The 16,910-nt window shown below is 44.8% G+C and overlaps 1 pseudogene; it reads right to left on the bottom strand.

The window, feature by feature from the left end:
• Window positions 1–4,889: 4,889 nt before the first annotated feature.
• On the bottom strand, window positions 4,890–5,441 carry LOC135901470 (uncharacterized; annotated as a pseudogene).
• Window positions 5,442–16,910: the final 11,469 nt, after the last annotated feature.

Here is a 16,910-nt window from a genome sequence, read left to right as displayed (position 1 = left end):
TAGTTTTCGAATACTTCCGCATCGTCAACTCTGCTCAGTCAAGCATCAAATTGAAGGAAAAGTGCGATAAATTTCATTTTCAGGGCCATAGCAGGCATAACGCATGATAGCTTACGTTGTGGAGAAGGCTGCGTAGCTACCCTCACGGGGCCGGACTTCAACCCCCCCCGAGCGATGGGAGACCTTGTTGTCCAGCCTCGACCTACCAACCCAGCTCGCGCTGGCGGCTAGGGGCCAGGAACTGCTGGACACATATGGGACCTGAGAATAAGGTTCCACCCCATCTGGTGCCAGCGCGCACCACCCGTCACTAAGGGCTCAGCACAAAAGTTGATTCTCTCTCTCTCTTGCGGGTTACACAGCAATCGTCCGCACTCTCCGAAGAGTCTCCTGGGTGCGCGAACAAACCACGTGTCTGTTCCTAATGCTACATTTGTGCTTTTCTTAAGCAACGCTTCATCTCCTGCAATGTAATGACAGAAACTTACTGGCGTACGTAATTAATACTAACGTGAACGTTGTTTTACAGTAATCACAAACACGCATAGCTGTTAATTATACGAAGTCTATTTGAAAAGTTGAATGTTTGATTCCACTCACTACTGGAACTATTCCATTCGTATTCGATTCTGTCTAAAAAAAATGGCTGTGGCTTAGCTAAGGTTAAGCCCAGGATGCGAACCATACTAGCCTTTATTTTAGTTGTTGAACCACTGTTTAGCCTGGTGAACTGCTGTTGCTTGGCTATATTTAGTTCGGCTAGACGAAGAAACAACTCATGCGTTACTCTGCTTCGCCTTCAAGAGTGGAACGCGACAGCGTTCCCGTCGACCCGCCAAGGGGTGTAAGACAATGGGCTACGGCGCAGCGACTACGCGCCCCGCATTGGACGCGGTGAGCGTCGAGCAACGCAGCGTTCGGCGCGGCAACGAAATGTGCGCCTGAGCAAGCGACGCACGCCTGAGCCTTAGAAACAGCTCGTTTCTAAGGCAACACCGCATTCACTAGAGGCGCTTTTGTACCGCTTTGAAGCATCGTACTCGTGGCTCAGTGGTAGCGTCTCCGTCTCACACTCCGGAGACCCTGGTTCGATTCCCACCCAGCCCATCTTGTAAGAGTTGAGCCAAGCGAGTTGGAGCCCCGTTTCTACTCTGTCGTGACATCACGGTGTCACGTGGTATGGCATGGGGTCAAAGGTCATTGAAGGCGACACCGCCGCGCCTGAGGAGCTGGGTTGAGCTCTAGTAATATGCTTCGCATAAAAAAAATTGCTAATCATACGCCCCCACTCTGCACACTTGCACACGCCGCAGCAGATGTAGTGTTTGGTCGAAGCCGGTGTTTGAAAGCGCGAGAGGCGCTACATCATCGCTCATCCAATGAGCTCAAGAAAGCTAGTCGCGAATTTAAAGCAGATTCAAGCGCAGCTCTGGGGCTGCAAAGCGCGTGGAGCCGTATAAAACATAGTTCGAGTCACTTACACGTTGCATACCATATGAGACGATCACGTCAAAAGCGTATTTAAAAAAAAAAACTGTATAATTCGTTTATGCACCCTTCGACCGAATATATAGACACTCGGCATGGGAAAGTCACATTTTTGGTGCGTAGACATAGTGCATGTGTCCGTGCACTGTCGTTCCGCATCACACCAGAGAGCTCGCTGAGAGCGCCACACACAGCGCGATCAAAACGGAGAGAGAGAGAGAGGCAGGGAGGTTAACTAGACGCACGTCCGGTTTGCTGCTCTGCATTGGGGGCAGGGGTATAGGAACGAAGAGAGATAGAGAGAGAGAGGAGATACAGAGAGCACAGCTTCGCGCACAGGATTCGAGGTATACATAGCAACTATATATACGTTCGATGTACAGTTGCGCTCGGTGCGGTTACGTGGTCGAAGGGGCACCAAGACAGCACGTGTTAATTGGCATCCAAATGCAAGAAAAGAAGAAAGGTATTGTTTATAAATACGAATAATAGCAATGGCGTTTAGTTATTCAATTTTTTGTATGTAGGTGCCGCCGTGTAGTTTCGGGGCTAATTCAAGCACGGTATAACCGTGTTGCATCTCGTATCGAAATTAACGCGACGCTACACATTTTTAGAGTCGACGAATCGCCAGTAGCTACTTCTGCACAATAATAAAACCACGACATACATTATCTTTGCATCAGTATTGTGCATTATATATACCTGTATATAGACGCCCACTGCGCGCTGACGTGCGTCCTGCAGGACTTTTATTAAAGTTTTTCCAATCCAATCCAATCCGTCTAAAGACAATCAAAACTTGTACGTGTGAGAGTGTATGTGAGAGGTGTATGTTATGCGAGCGTGCGCGAGCGCATTGCCAGTAACCCCTTTACGGACGATATCCTCGGTATACCTCCGAGGTCCGTATATGCAGAGAGAAGACGCCAACTAAGACCTCCTCAATGAAAAAAAGAAAAGGAGCTTCTTAAACGCTAGACGGATCACAATGGCGCCACCGTCTACGCAATCCGCATCCGTAGCCACAGCGGAGCCGACCGCGCTTCGCGGAGGGTCGCTCTCCGTGTCGGACAGCCGACGGCATGATCCGCGCAGAAAAGAGCGGGGAGGGAGAGAGAAACAGGACAAGAGGGAGGAAAAGGGCGTTTACACTAATTGCTTTACCGGTAATTGGGCCCGTGTTTGTCAACAAATAGCGAGGAGGCGCTCTCCGTTTGCCCAATCACTTTGGTCAGCGCGCCCGAGCGCCGGCCAGTGGCGGTGCCTCATCAGGCTGATTCAATTACGCCCGCCCGGATTTGTAATTTAAATGACGCGCGCTTCGAGGCAACTCCGCCACTTGTCCCCCCTTCCCCCACCTCTTGCTCTTGTTCGGTCGACGGCGCTGCGAGAGCGTGAATGCCGGTCGACGCAGTTTACGTTTCTTGTTATTTATTTTCTTAGGCGTGGCGATGGGGACGGATGCATGTTGTTTTTTTTATTTTTCTTGGTGGGGGACGGAAGGTCGCGGAGGTACAGAGGTTCACGCCACGGATCTCGCTCGGTTGAGCACGAAGCAGGAGTTACACGACATATCAACAACCACACTCTGAGTCTGGACGCTGTTCTTGCGAAGGTAACCAGGTTAGTTTAAATCTTGTTTCGCTACAAAAGTCAGCGTGAAAGAAGGGACGGGAGAAGAGCATGCCCTCACCTCCCCTCACCCTTTGTTTCTATTCGTTTAGTTTAATTAGTTATGTTATTCGGAACTAATCTTTGACATAGTGGATCTCGTCAAATTATTGCTACTAGCTGGAGATATTGAAACAAACCCGGGTCCTGATACACCCGATATTTCGCGGCAACTACAACAAATCCTGAAGGATTTAAAAGAAATTAAGGAACAGCGTTTAACCGCAATAGACAAGAAACTAGAGCAACTTACAACCCTAGAGAAAAAGATTTCGTCTTGCGCGGAGAAGGTAACTAAACTAGAGAAAGTCGTTTCAACGCTGGAACTAAGACTAGACGACCTTGAAAACCGCTCCAGACGATCCAATCTAATTGTGTGTGGTGTGCCAGAAAAGGAAAAGGAAAATGAAGACACATTACAACTTACAGTAAATGAACAAATTGTCAAAAATGTCCTGAAACTTGAAGCTGTAAGTATCGAACGTATTCATAGATTAGGCAGGCCGGATGCCACTAAAACAAGACCAATAATTTTTTAACTTCTCGACTTTAGAGACAAAACTAAGATCTTGAGAAACTGTTTCAAGCTAAAAGGGTCAAGTTTTTCTATTTCCGAAGATTTTTCGCCTCGCGTACGAGACTTAAGAAGGAAGTTATGGAATTCTGCCAAACCAAGGAAAGAATCCGGAGATAAAACTAATCTAATTTATGGCAAACTATGAATCAATGGCGAAATGTTCTACTGCGACGAAGAAAATAATAATATAGCTCCTTTGAAGGCAGGTTCCGTTAATCCTGATCCAAAAAACCAGCAACACGGCCCTCGAAGCCTACGTTCACGCCGAACTTGATATCCGACTTATCCTTCTTGAACATATATGCCCGTAGCATATTAAAAAAACCGGATCCCCTTGAAGCCTTGATTCTTGCACATGAACCTGACTTTCTAACACTAACAGAAGCCTGGCTAACAGCTGATATTAAAGATGTTGAGATAGCTCCTGCCAACTACGCTATCATCCGGAAAGACCGGACAACACGAGGCGGTGGCGTGGCCATTCTAGTAAAGACAGAAATCCCGTTTTTAATGTTACCGGATGTTGCGGGCGTTGAGGCCATTTTTTGTAAACTGCCCTTCGCATCTTATACTGTTGTCGTAGGCTGCGTCTATCGCAGTCATTCTTCCGGCCTCGACAATGTGCGCCGATTGCATGAATATACTGAGCAATATGCATCAGGGTCCAGATTAATAATCGCAGATGATTTTAACGTTCCTGAAGTGAATTGGCCAACAATGCAGCATCATTCACCCTGTGCGGATGTGTTACTTGACTTTATGTTATCGTTCAACCTTACACAAATTGTAACTGAACCTACACGTGTACAGAGATCCAGCTGTTCCATACTAGATCCAATATTCCTCAGCAATCACTTCATAAATGACGAAACAAGATTAAGCTTACTAGATGGTATTTCGGATCACAAAATTACCCATTGCACTATACCCCTTCATGACAGCGTTACCCCTCAGCAAATCATCGCTTACCCCGACTATAGTAAAGCTAACGACACTAGTATGCTTGATTACCTGATTAATGAATACCACACGTTTTTGCAACTTTCCCATAACAGCACTACAGACATCGATACATTGTGGCTCGCATTTTCCGTCATTATATCTCATTGTACAGTCCAGCCCACATAACGAACTTGATCGTCACGTGGCATTTGTTCGTTGTATCCAAAGTTCGTACTAAGTGGACCACCTATAATACGGGAAAAAAGAGCAAGCGAGACGAAAGTTCACTTTATTTTTGAAGAAAGTCCGTGATGCATGTCTGCTTCTTCAAAGCTGATCGCATCACTGCCGTTTCTAATTTTTCCAGCGCGGTAATATGTTCATCGCCAAGGCCTCTGCTGCACACGAGTTCCTTAAGCGACGCGATGTAACCGATCGCGGTTGAAGCGTTCACAGCAACCGGCGGTAGAGCAGCATCCTCGTCATCGTCCTCGTCGGTCTCTGGGCAGCCAGGAAGGGCTCGCACTTCACGCACAATAGCTTCGTCAGTTCATGGCTCCGCAATGTCGGCGTCGTCATCAGCAGAAACGAAATCGTCCCAGGCAACGTCAGGTCCGGCCAGCTGCGTGTCAACGACGCGTTGCCACAAGTCCTCGTGCGACCGGCCTTCCGGTGGGTGATCTATGGCGTCCTCGGTGCCTGGGCCCATAAAACCCGCCTTGCGGAAGCAATTTTCTATGCACTCCGCGGTGAGTTCCATCCATCCAAACACCGCCGGCTCGGTCAACTACAGGGGCCCTACAGCTTCGCGTTCGCTCTAACCGAGTGTTGAGACCACAACAATTCGTTCTGTGTGAGACACTGTGCCATTGCCCCAATATATATTTTGACGGTAGCACTGCCCTCGTTCGTACTAAGCGAGCATTCGTTATATCTGCAGCTGTTATAAATGGGCTGGACTGTATAACCAATTACATACCAACTAGAAGAAAGAAACTTACCAGGCGTAATCTATGGATAACGCGTGACGTTATATACGCGAAACGTAAAGTAAACCGAATGCGAAATTTGCTGAAAACTAACCCATTAAAATTTACGCATGAAAATCTCAGCGCAGCTATCCAACTTATGAAATCAAAAATTAAGACAGCCAAACAGTTCTACTTTACTAATACACTCACAAACTTTTTAAAAACTGCTCCCACAACGTTCTGGAGCTACATTAACCAAAAGAATCGTAACGACAACGAAGCCTCAAATGAAGATAACAGAAACTCTGCTAACTTGCTTAACGACTACTTCTGCTCTGTTTTCACTGAGGACAATGGCACACTACCAAAAGCAGGCTTCTCTAGAAATAAGCCACTAGAGCCACTCACATTAACCGAAACAGGCGTACTTAACCTACTGCTTAACTTAGACCCAAAGAAATCACCAGGACTTGATAATATTCCAAATGCATTCCTTCGCAGATACGCTGAGTGGATGGCCAAGTACTTATTAATAATTTTTAACAAATCAATCTCCTCAGGTACCCTCCCTAAGGATTGGAAAACAGCTAAAGTGAAACCAATTCATAAATCGGGAAGTAAAACAGAACCCGCTAACTACAGACCAATCTCACTAACATGCACTGTTTGTAAACTACTAGAGCACATTATCTTAAAGCACATAACCAAACACCTTGAACAGGAAGAAATACCAATGGATTGTCAGCATGGTTCTCGCACAGGAGTTTCCACAGTCACACAACTAATTGAGCTTGTCCACGATGTATCGTTAAGTATTGACCAACCGAAACAAATCGATCTCATCTTTCTAGATTTTTCAAAAGCTTTCGATCGCGTAACACATAAGAAATTAATTTATAAACTCGAACTTACTTGGGGAAAGGGCCCTATTCTGAACTGGATCAAAGACTACCTTACTAACCGCACTCAATTTGTAGAAGTTAACCAGCAATATTCCATGAAATCTAGCGTAAGATCCGGAGTTCCACAAGGAAGTGTTCTGGCTCCAGTTTTGTTTCTCATACATTAATGATCTGCCTTCTAATATTCCAGTCAATGTTAGACTTTTTGCTGACGATTGTGTTCTGTATCAGGTAATCAATTCTCATAATGACCATGTGGCCTTGAACGACGCTTTGTCACTTGTGTACAAATGGTGTGACGAATGGCAAATGACTTTAAATATTAAAAAATCAGCTATTTTATCAATTACTAGAAAAAATCTCGCATCAGAATTTAACTACACTATAAATAACGCCACACTTAACACACGATTTCAGATGGGAGCGCCATGTTAACAACGTTACCTCGACCGCACAAAAAAAAATTGTTTTTCCTGAACAGACGTCTTAGACTAGCACCCCCAAACACAAAACTACTAGTATATAACACATAAGTCAGATCTGTATTAGAGTATGCTAACGTTGTTTGGTTTCCTTTCACCAAAGAACTCATTAACAAACTAGAAGCAATTCAAAGGAAGGCACTCAGATATATTTACAACAAACATAGGTTAACAGACTTACCCACAGAATTGCTAAAACAGGTCGGTATACTGACCTTACAAAAACGAGCCAAGCTTGCACAATTAAAATTTATGTATCAACTTATTCATAACGAAATGAAAATAGACAGTTCCAAATACTTATCTTTAGCACAAACACGACTCACCCGACATAAACATTCACTATCATTAAACGAACACCCATTTCATACGGAAAGCCATAAGCATTCGTTTTTCCCTCTAATGACACGTGAATGGAATAAGCTGGACCCTAATATTACAGACAGCCCATCGTTAACTACTTTTTTGACATTAGCCGCAAATGAATTGCGTGCTTCACATTTATGATGTACCTGTGTCACCATCTATTTTTGTGCCATTTTATTTCATTCGATTGTGTACATAATCACAATTTCTTTAACGACACCTTAAACGTACCTTATGAATTACTACCTCTTGTGTATACCTCACTTTTATAACTTGTATTACTTGCCATTACTGAGTACTATTGTTTATTTATGCAAATTGTTTACTTCTTTTCCTGTTGTAATTATTGATTACCACCATTGTTATTTGACAGACTACCTCATTACCCCTTGTTACTCTTAAATTTAATGCTATGTATTATTGTGTAATTTATGCCTACCATTTTTTCACCTTTGTAAATTTTCTACCTTTGATTACCTGTTGCTTTCTTTTATCAACATTATTACAATGTATAACGTTACTTTTATGCCTACTACATTGTCTGCCTCTGCTAACTGCATGTCTAATATGTCTAATCTTATTATTGCGCTAATTATTATTGTTAGACTGCAAGATAACTATGTATGCCCTTCCTGTTATGATCCCTGATGGGATCGACAGTATGAATAAATAAAATATATTTACTGTTTACCGCGTGTCTGTTTTGCCTAACATTAGTTTTAGCGCTCAATCGAACAAGGGGCATGCATGGTCCATCTGCAATGTAGAAACTACAGCATGATTTTCTTCTAGGAAGGAAAGCTGAATCATGCAAAAACAAAGTGTTCATATTTTCATTTGCGTCAGGAGGAATAGAAAGCGAAAATGAAATGAAGACCACGTGGGAGCAAGTTAGCAAAGTAGATTTCCTAACGCATAGTCGAAAAGCGTATGGATCGCTCTTAGTTACGGAAGAAGCCAGCTGATCCCTGTCCGCGGTGGCCTTTGGAACAATAGGCTTACAGTACAGTGCCAACCGGCACGTAAACTTTTAAGTGGTCGTGAAGGCGCGAATATGAATAGTGGGGGCCGTTAGAAAAGGCGTGCTTGAAGTGTTCACTCAATTATGATTAAGAACACGGGGAGGTGTGGAAATTCAGCAATTAATATTTATTTATTTATTTATTTATTTAGTTAGTTAGTTAGTTAGTTAGTTAGTTAGTTAGTTAGTTAGTTAGTTAGTTAGTTAGTTAGTTAGTTAGTTAGTTAGTTAGTTAGTTAGTTAGTTAGTTAGTTAGTTAGTTAGTTAGTTAGTCGTTCCTTCACTCAGGCACTAGATAGGCGCGAACAATTTCACGGAATAAAGCGAAATGAAGTGTAAGCGCAAACATACCACCTCCCACCAGAAAAACTCGGCCTCTCCTCCTCTACACCGAGGTTGTGTCAGAGGGCCAGGCAAATGCGATGGCCGTATGGCTCTGGTTCAGTGGCTGTGACGTTCTACGGCAGACTAAGACGTAGCAGGTTCGATTGCTGGCCCCGGCGGCAGCATTACAGAAAGTGTGGAACGAAAAAAAAAGGGGGACAGGTTGTATATGAGAGGCGCAGCCGCCGTGGGGTACGCGAAACGTCTTGTGAGTGCTGCAGAGGGTGTATGAGCTCCGAGGGCGTACGCGCACGGAATTGACGTAACAAAATACACGAGTTACATTTATTCAAGCACTAAAAGAATTGCATGCCTAATTTACGTAGCACCTAGTGGAGAGGGACTTATGCGGTCTAATTTTGCAATCGCGCTTACTCCCTCTTCGCAGTGGGCCAGTTTGTTTTAACGGCACGCACGGGCGATATGGTCAGTAGACACAACACGCGAGACAACTATTGCTGCGCAGCAGAAATCACAGCCTGGCAGCTTACCAGGTGCCTCACAACGCTGGCGAGGTGAGAAGCGCCACCAGCGGTGTTGCATGCTTACCATCTCGATGGTGCACGAGATGATAACGACAGAAAACCACTGGCGTATGACAGCGCCAATGTATTAGAGAATTTTAGCTTGAAGTTTACTGTCCGTTCCACTCTGGCCATGTATATTCAATGCCGGTGTGTGCTATGCACACACGCAATAGATCAGCCGGAACGCCCATGCCACCAGAGAAAGGCAGAACGCTTCTGTGTTTCCCTCGCAGCGCCGACTGAGCGGCGCGTGACGGCATGTCCGCTTGGCTTTGTCGCTTTTGCAGCCAAACATTATGCGCGCCGTTCGCCTCCCTAAAGACCTACTAACCTAACCCTCAGCGCGGGGAACCCGCAGACTCCGCGACAGCATGGCGATGGCTAAAACGCGCCTCGATCGAGTGTCAGTGTAATTGCTATCTCGATAGTATAAGCTTGTACATTGCCGCTCATCTCTAACACATTTTCCGCGCTGGGAACACATTCAGAAACACAGCCTACGCACACAGGAAACATCGTTATTGCGGGCGTGGACGTTAGGTACGAAAAGGCGTGCACACAAAAAGAAAGACAAACGCGATGAAGAATGTTTCGCCAACTTGCGCAGCAAGTATTTGTGTGATGACGGCACCGTGAAGCTCGGAATCAAATTTAATTTTCTTATTTAAATGATGTGAAGAATAAGTTCAGTTATAAGGAAATCACTGACACAATATTTGTTTAAGTTTTTTTTTTCATTTATAAGAAAATGTCCAGAAATTGTGAGCAGATACCTCTTTATTTTGGCAATCAATTTTTGCAAAATTTCCCTAAAATATTTTAGTTAATATCATTGAACTAGATCATTGAACTTCGCTAATCTGCCTCTAGAGCAGATATCACAGTTTTGTAAACTGTATCCGTAAGATTGTCTAAATCTGGCATTATATGATGCATTCGTGCATGTAGATAATGCAAAATAGTTACCTTGTTTGCGTAACCTTTGAAAAATTTCAATTTACAAATTATTTCTGCCCTTTCCAAATTCTGCTGCTGTTTACAAAATTGTGATTTTGTTTGTATTGTTGAGTTACATTGTGTCAAATATGACGATTTATTTTCCGAGAACTTGCGATATTAAGCACTGATATAACGCAAGCTACCCGAAAGGCGGCGCGGAACGGGTGACAGCGGCCTCGAAACAAAAGCGCAAGAGTGGAGACGAAGGAAAAGGTCTGTCGCATTTTCCGGGCTTTGCATACGCTGCTTTTACAAACGTAGGCTTCAGCGCGAGTTCAAATGCACCGGCATGAAGCTATAGCTGTCTTCTCCCCAGTAAATGTATTTCTGGGGAGAAGCCCACCTACGTGACTTTCCTGCAACCATTATGTCAACCTACGCGCCTAACCAAAGACACCCTGCCGTATTTTCTGCGAGGCCTACAGAATTTTACGGTTCCCGCGGTTACTGAAGATAAGAATGTACTCAGTCTACTATTGCTTAACATTCGCGTCGTCGAAGTTTCGTTCGAAACTGATTTTTCTTATGGCAATGACAATAAAAAAAATTTTGTCGCCTATAATGGTGACGGCTGCTCTTTTAGTAACAGTAAGAAATATTGTAAACTAAGAAAAACGTTACAGCTTCGAAATACATACAGTAAACATTGTGTACTTAGTGTGTTTATGTGTAGCGACGTCTTGGTGTCATAGGCGTTACGCAGTTACATCCCTGTAGCTTATAACCAATCAAATGTTGGAGATGTGAAAGCTCGCCTTCTTTCAGCAGAGATAACGAAGCTGTTAAAGTCGTTTCGCTCAAGAAAATCTGAATAATCTCCTTTTTTATAACTTTTGTAATAGTAGACAGTCGTGAGCGTGGCCTGCAGTCATCCATAGCACTTCTGCAGTTATTTCAACAAAACTTGGTGCTGGGCTAGTTGGTGATGCATTCTTTAAAACTGATGGTAGCGCTAAAAAGGAACGGACACACGAAGAAAAGACGACACGACGACGAAGAAACGCTACTGACAACTGGTTTATTTTTCGCAAGAATTCTATATTTAAAAGAATCGCAACACATGCGCACAACCGAACTACACCAGCCTTCTTTATCGCCATATCAAAAACAATGTCATGCACGCGAAGCGAGATGATAAAACTCCCGAGCGGCAAGAAGTGAACATCATCATCTCGCTTCGCGTGCATGACATTGTTTTTGATATGGCGATAAAGAAGGCTGGTGTAGTTCGGTTGTGCGCATGTGTTGCGATTCTTTTAAATATAGAATTCTTGTGAAAAATAAACCAGTTGTCAGTAGCGTTTCTTCGTCGTCGTGTCGTCTTTTCTTCGTGTGTCCGTTCCTTTTTAGCGCTACCATCAGTTTTAAAGACTGCAGTTATTGTTCTGCTGCATTCAAGTACGAACGGGCGTGGATAGTTCTTAAAGGGCCCCTCACCAGTTCTGGCAATTGGAGCTGACAAGTAAAACAATGGCACACAGACATTCGGTTTGTATGTTTTGTTATTAAATGCGTAAGCATTTCTATGCTTAGCCAACGAGAAAATCGTCCGTCTGTCTATGTTGGACATAGGCGGACTAGCCTGCTAAGTATTACATCCCTACGCGCCACGGTGAGAGCTTAAATTTCAAACCAAACGCCGTTTGCCCTTCTCGAGGGCGCCGCGCTCAAAAGAGTCGACGTGTATAGCACAAGTGCACCTACGTATGTACATGACAGTGCTTTGACATCACTCTTAGTGACAAGTGACTTTAAGAATTATTCAACGCAACAACACTTATTTGGTTGTCGCTTGTTGCTTAAATAGCCGAACGAATGCTTAGAGAAAAATTGTCGAAGAAGCTCCATTGGGATTTGTCCAAGTATATGTAAGCACTGTGCCACTCACTGATCTCCACGTAGCTCGGTATCATTATCAATGTTATGAAACTTGATCAAGCCACTACAAACGAGCGCGCTGCTGCGACACGAACTCGTGCGGACGGCGGCGCAAGCAGCATTGATGACGCAAGCAAAGTACCGCAGGTGGTGGCGCCCGGTACACTGATGACGTTCCGATCAATATGAGCCGTTATCGCCCTTTAGCACCTTATCCATCCATGTCGAACCATTATGAACCGTGACCAAATGTAATCAGGTGGCGGCTTCGTATGACACCGCTGCGTAGGCCTCACCTTGAATGTGATTTGCGATGCTGACAAAGAGTACGAACTGCTGATAGCTTCGCGAGCTGTGTTTTCGCCGCTTACTAAGCGTTGAAGAGAGGCGCGTGGGCCCGCCTTTTGAAAGCTATCTACGAAATTGGCCGAGTAAAGCGGGTGATAAGAGTTCCGTGAGCGCTGTGAGCCCGCCGCTTCTTTGGCGTTGAAGCGAGGGGCAGCACGGATGTTAATTCGCTCGCTGCTGCGGGCGCTACCTCGAAAGCAATCGCATTAAGGGTCGGACGGACGAAGGAACAGGATGACTATTTTCTCGTTGGGTAAGCATATAAACGCTTACACATTTAATTACAAAACCTACAAACCGAATGCATGCATGTTACTGTTTTACTTTGTACTGTAGCAATATAGACGTACTTCCGTTTGGTCTGCTTGTTCTCATGTTGTGCGCGCAGAGAACGAAACAATGTCATTCTCTACCGTCTTCCAGCGCGCGACCATGCTCTGTGATCCACTTGCGTCGTCCTCGCGCAAAATCGTGCGTTGCGCGAGACAAGACCAATGCAACAGCTCGTGTGCGAGACCAACAGCCGAAGCGCGGCGCAGCAAAAGAGCACGAGAAAAGAAATTCAGAGCCATTCTACTCTGTGAAGGTGGATGGCCAGAGGAGCTTTATATGTGGTGATAAATTTGTTGATAATAAATGTGTTGATTGGAAATAAAAGACACATACCACAGTGAATTTCGTTTTTTTTTTTTCCTCACTGCACGTAGCCTGCCTATTGCACGGTTGGAAGGGAACCGAGATAAGTTTACGTGGTTTTCCTATAGAGCCTGCGACGTCAAGCCGCAATCCATACTAAACAGTGGCTATTTTGGTTATGCATATTTTAATACGGTATTTCTTTAGTTCTGGGGTGGCCGTCATCGTTTTGCCTACGTACACAAACCGCCATAACCTAGAATAACGGCTCCGATTTAAAAAAAGAAAAAAGAGGGAGAGAGGGGAAAAAGAGAGAAAGAGAGAGAGAGAGAGAGAGAGAGAGAGAGAGAGAGAGAGAGGGGGGGGGGGGGGGGGCGTGATATATGCGTCACGCGATCCTTTAGCTCTGGTATGGAAGACCGCAGGGAAGGAATTTCGCTTGCGGAGAATAGGCGGTGACAAATGGAGAGAGTGTTGGGGGTGACGCCAACACCCTCTAGAGAACTTAAGGCCTTCTGGCTGACCCTCTCCCCTTGAGCGACGTCACGCACAAGAGGCCAACATAGAAGTTCCGTGCAGTGTGCTACGAAGCTACGAGCGGAGCACCAGTTTTGAAAATGAAGCGCGGAAGATATACAATGGTTAACCCCGGCTATTCGGAGAAGACCGAGGGGACGAAAGCGGCGACAACAATTCAATTAGTTCCAGGAGCCCTGCCGCTCCTTGAATAGCTTCGGGGTTAAACAAATCCCGGCATGCTCGGCCATGCTATTGCATGCTTCCGAACGCACATTTTTTTTCTAGACGTGACCAGTGCATGTAGTATCAACACTTGTGCTGTGCTTGCGATTGCGTGTACCGCGAGTCTTCATTGCCCCGGAATATGGAGTGCCATGCCAAGATATGCCTTTTAAGTGCTGCGTGCCCAATTGCCGGAGCAATTACATGTACAAATCAAGGCAGAAAAATAATGTATTCAAGTTTCCGCAAGATGAAGAAGCCCAGAGTGCCTGGATTAGGGCGCTACCACGTGCAGACTACATTGTATTAGCGCACTCCAGGGTAAGATGTTCAGAACTTCTTTAAATAGTTACTTTTGAAAAATACGGAAAGGTTAATTGCTCAATTACAGCAAGTGCATTTACAGAAAGTGATGTTTCCTCAGAGTTCGACGCCTGCGAGGATAGACATAAATCTGAATTTGTGTTAAGGCACCTTTTGTGGTGTAGGACGAATATTTTATTGAAGAACTACTGCTGCAAGTTGAATGACAAAATAATGGATGTCAATGCTAAGGCAAGCAAGAGAAAAGCTGAAACTCTGCGCAATAAGGCAGCTGTTTTCGTGTAAATAGCTGCACAAATGTTTAATATCCCATTTCAAAACTCATTTGAGTTGTTGTAAATTAGTGGACTGCGGTAATTAGTGCGTCGAAAGCGAAATTATTCGTTTGATCATAATCTAGATTGTAATAAATACATGTGTCCCCAATAAGATTGTTAATACGCAATTGTGAAGCTAATCGAGTGCATTACATTCGTCAGCGCCGTGCTGTAAAAACCAAAGTACAAAATACGGAAGGAGAGGTTTTTACGGATTCAATTTACTTGAAGTAATAGGTGTGAAGTATGGGGTATAATAAATAATAATAATAATTCACAAAAAACGTACATTACAAAGACGACAAAGCGCGATGCTATAAAAGCTTCTGGCATCAATACATGCACAAGCTTTACAAAGCTGTTTTGTATCTGTGCCTCTAAATAAATGCTTTGTAAGGTGCCTGCTGCTCATTCCGCAGTTTCGACTGAAGAAAACGTGTGGAGTGGTCAATAAAAGCATACGGCTGCTAGGTGAACCAAGCCGCGATCCCTTCACTGAACCCGTATCCCCGAACGTGCCGATGGCCTCTTGCCCGTGACGTCACTCGCCGAGCACTCCGGCCTTCTAGTCTAGGAGGTGTTGGTGACGCTCGCGTCCTGAAATCATGGGTTCGTAGCACTGAAATATTTCTATCTCGACTATTAACGAAACAATTTGAAAAATTCTTGAGGTAGATTGCTCGCTAGACGTCAAGTAACAACCACCAGTGAATGACCGAAATTTTCTACGTGGCCTGGTGAGGGGCCCCTCACCAAGTTTGACCATTTTTAACAAACAGGCATAACATATACGTGACGCGCTGACCATCGTGTCTGCAAAGTATTACCGTACTACCCTACTCCTGCCGCACGACAGTCAATCGAAGCACGTGGTTACCACGAGCAAATTGTTTGTTTTGTTGAGCTCATCATCACTCTCTCCCCTCCCCTAAAATTTGATAAAAAAACATGGCCTTCAAGGTGACGGCTCTTTTTTCCGATGTATGGCAACCGGAGCAAACCAATGTAATATAGAAAACTCTATAACGCGAGATCAGCATGGAGGAGTTCAGTTCTACCGTTCGGTAGGTCGTATCAATGCCTTTCATGACGCTCTAATCCTTCTCTTCGAGCGTTGTTATATTTGTCAGCTGTTGAGCTAAACTCACTGTTTAATAACTGTAGCGCGGAAGCGAGTAGGAGGTTGTCGGATGCGGGAGTGCGAGTAACGCGTACTGAAGGTCTTTAAAGGTCGGTAGAGTGCTGTGCGAAACAAGCGGGATAGTGTATACGCGATGCGACGTAACGCAATGTAGACGGATATGAGAGTGCAGTGGCAGGGAACACTAAACGCCGACCAAACGATGCAGTGAAAAGAGATCGATCACTCACTCACTTGCGCGTCACAGATGTTAAGTATACCCCTGCTGTATGGCCCGAAGCTTGGCGGCCTCAAAATGATAGCGCAAAGTAGAAGCTACTTTTATATGGACCCGATAAAGACGGGTCGCGTCAGCTTGTCCGGTCGAAAAGCGGTCGTCGGGTTCCTGTAAACGCTGGCTGGTCGCAGCGAGGAAATGTCGAAGATCGGAAGCGGGGTGTCGGGTCGAGATGGGTCAGTTCAACTTCTGACTCGACCCACTCACGTCGAGTTTATGTAAACGGCACTACGGAAGGCAGCGTGTTTACTATAGGTGGCCGACATGTGCCAGTGAAAACATCGTCGTCATTCTACAAGCATAGTTGTTATTATTGCCATTCTTGTGGTGTATTCATTGTGATCGCATCGCTGTCGCTGTTGTGGACGATTGACGCTCTAGCTTTGTTTCTTTTTTTTTCATTACTGCGAAGGTGCCATCGCGCCAGCTACCGCTAGCCTTTCTTTATTTTAATGCATTCATCAGGAGTATCAAAGTGAAAAAAAAAACATAGTACGTGTGCGAAATGTGAGAAGCCGGTAACACGTGACCGGCTTCCCACATTTCACACAGGCACTCTTTTTTTTTTGTAGCACTATATATATTTACTAATGCAACAGACGCTTCCCTGCTCTGTACCACCGTCAGTTGCACTTCGCTCCTCGAAGAGGCAGGACGTGTGTCGAGTGATCTCCTGGACATGTTGTTGCAACGCACTGCAATGCAAGGCAATGCAATGCGATGCACAACATGCAATGTAGTGGGCACGGTTTAAATCGTGGATACAGGACCTCAACGAGGTGCGGCGTAACGCTGACTACTTTGTCTCGCGTTTACCAATAAACCGCCAATTATTTTTTTTTCAGTGGTCAACTAAACTTCCTTTATTCATTGCATTTAAACGTCATATTACAACGTCAGTGCAGTGAATACGTT

This window comes from Dermacentor albipictus, chromosome 1, assembly GCF_038994185.2.
Source record: "Dermacentor albipictus isolate Rhodes 1998 colony chromosome 1, USDA_Dalb.pri_finalv2, whole genome shotgun sequence".
NCBI classification, from domain to species: Eukaryota; Metazoa; Arthropoda; class Arachnida; order Ixodida; family Ixodidae; genus Dermacentor; species Dermacentor albipictus.
Note: the sequence above shows the minus strand (reverse complement) of the source record. Positions and strands in the feature narration are given on the sequence as shown.